Source organism: Saccopteryx bilineata, chromosome 1 (genome assembly GCF_036850765.1).
Source record: "Saccopteryx bilineata isolate mSacBil1 chromosome 1, mSacBil1_pri_phased_curated, whole genome shotgun sequence".
In the NCBI taxonomy this organism is placed as follows: Eukaryota; Metazoa; Chordata; class Mammalia; order Chiroptera; family Emballonuridae; genus Saccopteryx; species Saccopteryx bilineata.
The window spans coordinates 245611025-245620557 of NC_089490.1; the positions used below are offsets into that span (position 1 = coordinate 245611025).

Below are 9533 nucleotides of genomic sequence, written 5' to 3' on the forward strand. Positions count from 1 at the left end.
TACATGGATCATTCTCAAGAATTGACCATATGTTAGGCCACAAAAACAACATCAGCAAATTCAGAAAAATCTAAGTTGTACCAAGCATATTTTCTGATCATAAAGCCTTGAATCTAGAATTCAACTGCAAAAAAGAGAAAAAAAAATCCCACAAAAATGTGGAAACTAAACAACATACTTTTGCGCACGTCCCCCACCATCGCACCAGCCAGGCGTCAGTCCTGCCTTCGCCGCAGCCGCCACCGGCATGAGCTCCATGCAGTTCAACAAGGGGCCCTCCTACGGGATTTCAGCTGAGGTCAAGAATGGGCTCTTGTCCAAATATGACCCGCAGAAGGAGGTGGAATTTTGTGACTGGATTGAGGGACTCACGGGCCTGTCTATTGGTCCCGACTTCCAGAAGGGTCTGAAGGACGGAATTATCCTGGACACACTCATGAATAAGCTGCAACCAGGCTCAGTTCCAAAGATCAACCGCTCCATGCAAAACTGACACCAGCTGGAAAACCTCTCCAACTTCATCAAGGCCATGGTCAGCTATGGTATGAACTCCGTGGACCTGTTCGAGGCCAATGACCTGTTTGAGAGTGGAAACATGACTCAGGTGCAGGTGTCTCTTCTGGCTCTGGCAGGGAAGGCCAAGACAAAGGGGTTACAGAGTGGTGTGGACATTGGCATCAAGTATTCAGAGAAGCAGGAGCGGAACTTTGATGATGCCACCATGAAGGCGGGCCAGTGCATCATCAGGCTTCAGATGGGGACCAACAAGTGTGCCAGCCGGTCAGGCATGACAGCATATGGCACAAGAAGGCATCTGTATGACCCCAAGAACCATATTCTACCACCCATGGACCACTCAACCATCAGCCTGCAAATGGGCACCAACAAGTGTGCCAGCCAGGTGGGCATGACAGCTCCTGGGACCCGACGGCACATCTATGACACCAAGCTGGGGACTGACAAACGTGACAATTCCTCCATGTCTCTGCAGATGGGCTACACACAAGGTGCCAACCAGAGCGGCCAAGTCTTTGGCCTGGGCCGGCAGATATATGACCCCAAGTACTGCCCACAAGGCCCAGTGGCTGATGGAGCTCCAGGGTCAGCTGGTGACTGCCAAAGCCCAGGGAAAGCCCCAGAGTATCCCCCCTACTACCAAGAGGAGGCAGGCTACTGAGGCTTCCCTTGCCTTGTCTCCCCACACCATTACCCCATCTGGGATTTCAGGCTTTTCTGTTTTCATCTGGTTTTTCTATGTTTTCAAGTGCTTCCAGCTAAGAGTCTGTGAAGGCCAGATCCAGATGCATGTAGGGTGGGGGTCCCTGCCGAGGCACATCCAGGCAGCAAATTTCCCAGTAGGTTTTAGACCAAGATGTGGGGGGAAGAAGCCTGTGTAGGGAGGCCAACTGGTCTCAAATGGCTTCTGGTTGCTTCTCTCCCTTTCCCCTTTTCTCTGCTGATCAGTTTGTGGTTTCTATACCCACAGAAGTTTCAGGCAGTTTTAACAAAACAAAAGTAATTTTTTTTTCTGGGGGAATGGGGTGGGGATTGTGGAAGGGCTGCTGGGAAGGAAGTCCCCTGGGAGAGGGCCAGGCCATATCCCCAGAGGCATTGTGAGGCACCATGAGGCACTGAATTTCCCCAGGACCCTCCCAAGAGCCCAATGAGGAAAGTGAGGCCCAGAGAGGATAATCAAGTTCTGAATGGTTGAGGCAAAGGCAAGCTCCCCCATTCTGTACTTGTCCCACCCCACAGAGTACTGCACAGGGAACCCCACCAGGAGGTCTTCCCTGTGACCAGCCCCACCCAGAAGTCCTGGGACCAAGAGATAATGTGAAATACCAACTATGGACTAAAGGCAATAAAAATCTCTATTTCAGAAAAAATAAATAAATAAAAATAAAAAATAAAAAATAAATAAACAACATACTTTTAAAAAATGAATGGGTCAAAGAAAAAATAAGTGCAGAGATCAAAAGATATATACAGACAAATGAAAATGACAATACGACATATCAGAATCTATGGGATAGAGCAAAAGCAGTGATAAGAGGGAAGTTCATATCACTTCAGGCATATATGAACAAACAAGAGAGAGCCCAAGTGAACCACTTCACTTCACACCTTAAGGAACTAGAAAAAGAAGAACAAAGACAACCCAAAACCAGCCGAAGAAAGGAAATAATAAAAATCAGAGCAGAAATAAATGAAATAAGAACAGAAAAACTATAGAAAAAATTAATAGAACAAAGAGCTGGTTCTTTGAAAAGATCAACAAAATTGACAAACCCTTGGCAAGACTTACCAAGGAAAAAAGAGAAAGAACTCATATAAACAAAATCCAAAATGAAAGAGGAGAAATCACCATGGACACCGTAGATATACAAAGAATTATTGTAGAATACTATGAAAAACTTTATGCCACTAAATTCAACAATCTAGAAGAAATGGATAAATTCCTAGAACAATACAACCTTCCTAGACTGAGTCAAGAAGAAGCAGAAAGCCTAAACAGACCTACTAGTAGAGAATAGAAAAAAACATTAAAAACCTCCCCAAAAATAAAAGTCCAGGCCCAGACAGCTATACCAGCGAATTTTATCAAACATTCAAAGAAGACTTGGTTCCTATTCTACTCAAAGTCTTCCAAAATATTGAAGAAGAAGCAATACTACCAAACACATTTTATGAGGCCAACAAAACCCTCATACCAAAACCAGGCAAGGATGGCACAAAAAAAGAAAACTACAGACCAATATCTCTAATGAATACAGATGCTAAAATACTAAACAAAATACTAGCAAATCAAATACAACAACATATTAAAAAAATAATACATCATGATCAAGTGGGATTCATCCCAGAATCTCAAGGATGGTTCAACATACGTAAAACGGTTAACGTAATACACCATATCAACAAAACAAAGAACAAAAACCACATGATCGGAGATGACGTCAGAGTAATGGCGGAGTAGGAAGCGATACCGATAAATCTCCCCCAAAACTCAACAAGATCTTCAACCAGAAACAGAAAAACCTATACTTGGAGCTTCCAGATGCTTCGCAATACACCCAAAGGTATGATTGAGTGAAAAATTGGCTAAATATATAACCAAACCCCGAAGGAAATAGGGAGTAAGAAATGCTCCGCCTTCCTCACTAACCTAAACAGGGCGGCTTTCTCTGGTAATTGTGAATATAGAAACTGAGGCGGGCAAAGGAGGTGAATAGATCCAGGCCCCCGCAGCAAAAACGGCCGAACCAGGCTGTGGCTCAGAGATCCAAGCCGAGGAAAATCTGATCCTGTGGCAACCCGGGCAATACAAGCTAACACTCGCGCCAAACCCAAACAAAGAAAGACAAGTGGAGCGGCCATTTTACCCGGTCTCCTGGTCGGTGCGCAGTTAGTGGAAGAGAGATTTCTTCCTAAGCCGCGGAAGTGGGTGCCCGTGTTGCCCCACGGAGAGGCAGGGTCAGAGGCCTTTCTGTGGGCTGAGGGCAGAGTCTCTGGGCAGCCCCAGCGCCCTGGGAAAGCCACACACGGGAGGGAGTGAGAACTAATCCCAACGGTGGAGATTTTCCGTGCTGGAGGCTGTTTCACTCAGAGGGAACCACGGCCGGCCTCATATCCTGGTTTGCGCGCGCAGATAAGGAGTGAGAGATTCCTCCAAGTGCCTCGGCAGTGCCGGCCCATGTTATCCCACAGAGGGGCAGAGTCAGGGGCCTTTGTGTGGGCCGAAAGTGAAATTTCAGGCGGCCCCAGCAGCTTGAAAAAGCTGCACACTGGGACAGAGTGAGAGCCAATTCCAACGCTGGAACTTTTCAGTGTGGGCGGGGGGTTTCACTCAGAGGGCGAGACTTCCAGCCTGACATCCTGGTCTGCACGCTCAGATACGCAGATAGTGAGCGAGAGTTTACTCCAAGCGCCCTGGGAGTGGGTGCCCGCCCATGTTACTGGACAGAGTGGCAGAGACACAGGTCTTTGAGTGGGCGGAAGCCCCGGCTGATTATGCTAGCAGTTCTGACTGATTGAGCCTTACCCAGAGCCCTGCACTGAGTGAGAATAGAGTGGGGAGTTGCCAGCACTTTGAGCCTCTTACTATCCAGGCAGAGGCAGCAGCAACCCCATAGCTGGATTATCAGGCTACTAATTGAGGAAGGAAAGACTAGGAGAGAGGCTCCAGGAACACAGACTCTCTCACTGTCGGAGCCTATAAATGCTAATGAGCCTCCACTGCCAACAAGACTGAAGCACAATACATGACATTGCCATAGAGACTGATCAACTGCAAACCTCTACCTGAGCGTGCCAAAGGGGCAGAACCTGGGGTACAGAGTCACCGACCAGGAAGAGGGAGAGAAAAAAAAAAGCAAGAACATAACCTCTCAAAATCAAGAATAATCCGCAGACTTTATAACTTATCCCATTTTATTATATTTGTTCATTTGTTTCTCTTATCTTCATCCTTGATTTTTTTCCTCCAATTTGGTCGTTTAACTCTCTACCAGTCTTACTCTCTCCTCTCAAACTACACTACCCATAAGTGTTACATCTCCCATTATCTTTTCATTCCTCTTCCTTTCTCTCTATGAGGGTTGCACTCCAAAACCCTTAACTCTCTCTCTCTCTCTTTCTCCTCTTTTTTCTTTTTTCATCTTTTAGTGGTTCCCTCTTTTTTTTCTCTCTCTATCTTTCTTTTCTCCCTCTATATTAGTTTCTTCCTTTCTCCTTTACATCTCCTCTCATTCAAACCTCAATAACGAACAAATTATCTTATCTGGGACTCAAAATTATGTTTGTGGCATTTTGGGGGTTTTTACTTCACCTTTTTAACTCACTAGCAGTGCTCCCATTCCTGGCTCTCCATTTTATCAAGCTCTTGTTCCACTAAATAAAAGAGTATTTTTTTAATTTGTGCCCCCATTTTCCTGTTTCCCTCTTATTCCTCTCATTATAACTCTTAGTCAACAAACACCTAAACGCAAATCATTTTATTCTTGATCAATTTTTTTCATTATTTACTTTTTGTGGGTTCATACCCCCCCTTTTTATTTTTTTATTTTTTTATTTGCCCCTTTATTACTTTTCCCCAATTCAGGCCCTCCATTACAGACATTGTTTGTTCTATTAAATACAATATAATTCACAGTTCACCACAAGATTTTCTCAAGAAAGAGGAGAGAGGAAAGGAGAGGAAAAACAGAGGGGGGGAATAATTTCCTTTTTTAAAATTTTTATTTTATTTTATATTTTTATTAAATTATTAATTTAAAAAAAACACAACTTTTTTCGATTTTTTTATTTTTTTAACTTTTTATTTTTATTAAATCTCATTAATACTATCAACAAAACCACTCTCAGATGCCATTAAGGAAGAGAAAATCGAATATCATGGATACAAAGGAAAGAGAGGTAACACAGATAGATGAGGAAAAATTTATAGAGAAAAAATTTAATATATTGGAAACCTTGGAGCTAAATAACAGAGAATTCAAGATAGAAATCCTAAAAATACTCAGAGATATACAAGAAAACACAGAAAGGCAATTTAGGGAGCTCAGAAAACAACTCAATGAACACAAAGAATATATGTCCAAGGAAATTGAAACTATAAAGACAAATCAAACAGAGATGAAAAACTCAATTCATGAGCTGAAAAACGAGGTAAAAAGCTTAGCTAATAGAACAGGCCAGATAGAACAGAGGATTAGTGAAATAGAAGACAAGCAACTTGAGGCACAACAGAGAGAAGAAGAAAGAGACTCAAAAATTAAAAAAAATGAGATAGCCCTACAAGAATTACCTGACTCCATCAGAAAGAATAACATAAGAATAATAGGTATATCAGGGGGAGAAGAGAGAGAAAATGGAATGGAAAACATCCTCAAACAAATAATAGATGAGAACTTCCCAAGCCTGTGGAAAGAACTAAAGCCTCAAATTCATGAAGCACACAAAACTCCGAGTTTTCTTGACCCCAACAAACCTTCTCCAAGGCACTTCATAATGAAATTGGCACAAACCAATGGCAAAGAAAAAATTCTCAAGGTAGCCAGGGAAAAGAAGAATACAACATATAAAGAAAGGCCCATTAGATTATCATCAGATTTCTCAGCAGAAACTCTACAAGGTAGAAGAGAGTGGACCCCAATATTTAAAGTCCTGAAAGAGAGGAACTTTCAGCCACAAATACTATACCCATCAAAGTTATCCTTCAAATATGAAGGAGAAATAAAAACATCGACAGATACAGAAAAGATGAGGAAAATTATCATCAGAAAAGCCCACTCCAAGAATTACTAAAGGGGGTTCTCCAATCAGATACAAAGAACAAAAAAAATAAAGCCACAAGTAAAACCTCCAAGAAGAACACAATAAAACCAAATTCAAACTGTGACAACAACAAAGAGAATGGGGGGAGAGGATGGAGATTAACAGTAGCAAAGGACAATGGATTGCAAAAGTACTCACAAAATAGTGCACTACATTGAACAGGGTAGGAACACTTTTCATTACTTAAAGGTAACCAACATTGAAAAAACCACCACAGAAGCACATGAGATAAAAAAGATAGCAACAGAGGAAAGATGTATGGAATACAACCAAATAAAAACAAAAGATAGAAAATTAAAAGAAGAATCAAACAAGACACAAACCTAACAGAAAGCAATCTATAAAATGGCAACAGGGAAATCACAAGTGTCAATAATTACACTAAATGTAAATGGATTAAACTCAACAATAAAAAGACACAGAGTAGCAGAATGGATCAAAAAAGAAAATCCAATTGTATGCTGCCAACAAGAAATTGATCTAAGTAATAAGGATAAAAACAAATTCAAAGTGAAAGGCTGGAAAACAATACTCCAAGCAAATAACTTCCACAAAAAAGCAGGCGTAGCAATTCTCATATCTGATAATGCTAACTACAAGACAGCAAAAGTACTCAGAGACAAAAATGAGCATTTCATAATGGCTAAGGGGACACTGAATCAAGAAGACATAACAATTCTTAATATATATGCACCAAACCAAGGAGCACCAAAATATATAAGACAGCTACTTATTGACCTTAAAACAAAATCTGACAAAAATACAATCATACTTGGAGACCTCAATACACCGCTGACGGCTCTAGATCGGTCATCCAAACAGAGAATCAACAAAGATATAGTAGCCTAAAACAAAACACTAGAACACCTGGATATGATAAACATCTACAGGACATTTCATTCCAAAATGACTGAGTATACATTTTTCTCCCGTGTACATAGATCATTCTCAAGAATTGACCATATGTTGGGCCACAAAAACAACATCAGCGAATTCAAAAAAATTGAAGTTGTACCAAGCATATTTTCTGATCATAAAGCCTTGAAACTAGAATTCAACTGCAAAGAGGAGGGAGAAAATCCCACAAAACTGTGGAAACTAACAACATACTTTTAAAAAATGAATGGGTCAAAGAAGAAATAAGTGCAGAGATCAAAAGATATATACAGACTAATGAAAATGACAATACAACAGATCAGAATCTATGCGATGCAGCAAAAGCAGTGATAATAGGGAAGTTCATATCACTTCAGGCATATACGAACCAACAAGAGAGAGCCCAAGTGAACCACTTAACTTCCCACCTTAAGGAACTAGAAAAACAAGAACAATGACAACCCAAAACCAGCCGAAGAAAGGAGATAATAAAAATCAGAGCAGAAATAAAAGAAATAGAGAACAGTAAAACTATAGAAAAAATTAATAGAATAAAGAGCTGGTTCTTTGAAAAGATCAACAGAATTGACAAACCCTTGGCAAGACTTACCAAGGAAAAAAGAGAAAGAACTCATATAAACAAAATCCAAAATGAAAGAGAAGAAATCACCACGGACACCGTAGATATACAAAGAATTATTGTAGAATACTCTGAAAAACTTTATGCCACTAAATTAAACAATCTAGAAGAAATGGATAAATTCCTAGAACAATACAACCTTACTAGACTGAGTCAAAAAAAGCAGAAAGCCGAAACAGACTTATTAGTAGAGAAGAAATAGAAAAAACCATTAAAAACCTTCCCAAAAATAAAAGTCCAGGCCTAGACGGTTATACCAGCGAATTTTATCAAACATTCAAAGAAGACTTGGTTCCTATTCTACTGAAAGTCTTTCAAAAAACTGAAGAAGAAGCAATACTTCCAAACAGATTTTATGAGGACAACATAACCCTCATACCAAAACTAGGCAAAAATGGCACAAAAAAAGAAAACTACAGACCAATATCTCTAATGAATACAGATGCTAAAATACTAAAAAAAACACTAGCAAACCGAATACAACAACACATTAAAAAAATAATACATCATGATCAAGTGGGATTCATCCAAGAATCTCAAGGATGGTTCAACATACGCAAAACGGTTAACGTAATACACCATATCAACAAAACAAAGAACAAAAACCACATAATCTTATCAATAGATGCAGAAAAGGCTTTTGATAAAATACAACACAATTTTATGTTTAAGACTCTCAACAAAATGGGTATACAAGGAAAATATCTCAACATAATAAAGGCCATATATAATAAACCATCAGCTAACATCATATTAAATGGCACTAAACTGAAGGCTTTCCCCCTTAAATCAGGAACAAGATAGGGTTGTCCACTCTCTCCACTCTTATTTCATGTGGTACTAGAGGTTCTAGCCAGAGCATTCAGACAAGACAAAGAAATAAAAGGCATCCATATCGTAAAAGAATAAGTAAAGGTATCACTTTTTGCAGATCATATGGTCCTATACATCGAAAACCCCAAAGAATCCACAAAAAGGCTACTAGAAACAATAAGCCAATACAGTAAAGTTGCATGATACAAAATTAACATACAGAAGTCAATAGCCTTTCAATATGCCAACAATGAAACAATTGAGAATGAACTCAAAAGAATAATCCCCTTCACGATTGCAACCAAAAAAAAAAATGCTTAGGAATAAACATAACAAAGAATGTAAAGGACTTATATAATGAAAACTATAAACCACTTTTAAGGGAAATCGAAAAAGATATAATGAGATGGAAGAATATACCTTGTTCTTGGCTAGGAAGAATAAATATAATCAAGATGGCTATATTACCCAAAGCAATATACAAATTTAATGCAATTCCCATCAAATTTCCAATGACATTTTTAAAGAAATAGAGCAAAAAATCATCAGATTTATATGGAACTATAAAAAACCCCGAATAGCCAAAGCAATCCTAAAGAAAAAGAATGAAGCTGGGGGCATTTCAATACCTGACTTCAAACTCTATTATAGGGCCACGACAATCAAAACAGCATGGTATTGGCAGAAAAGTAGACACTCAGACCAATGGAACAGAATAGAAAGTCCAGAAATAAAACCACATATATATAGTCAAATAATTTTTGATAAAGGGGCCAACAACACACAATGGAGAAAAGAAAGCCTCTTCAATAAATGGTGCTGGGAAAACTGGAAAGCCACATGCAAAAGAATGAAACTGGACTACAGT

The 9533-nt window shown here is 39.7% G+C and overlaps 1 pseudogene; it reads left to right on the forward strand.

Annotated features, from left to right (window-relative positions):
• Positions 1-247: 247 nt before the first annotated feature.
• Positions 248-1735, forward strand: LOC136320350 (calponin-2 pseudogene; annotated as a pseudogene).
• The last annotated feature ends 7798 nt before the right edge of the window (positions 1736-9533 follow it).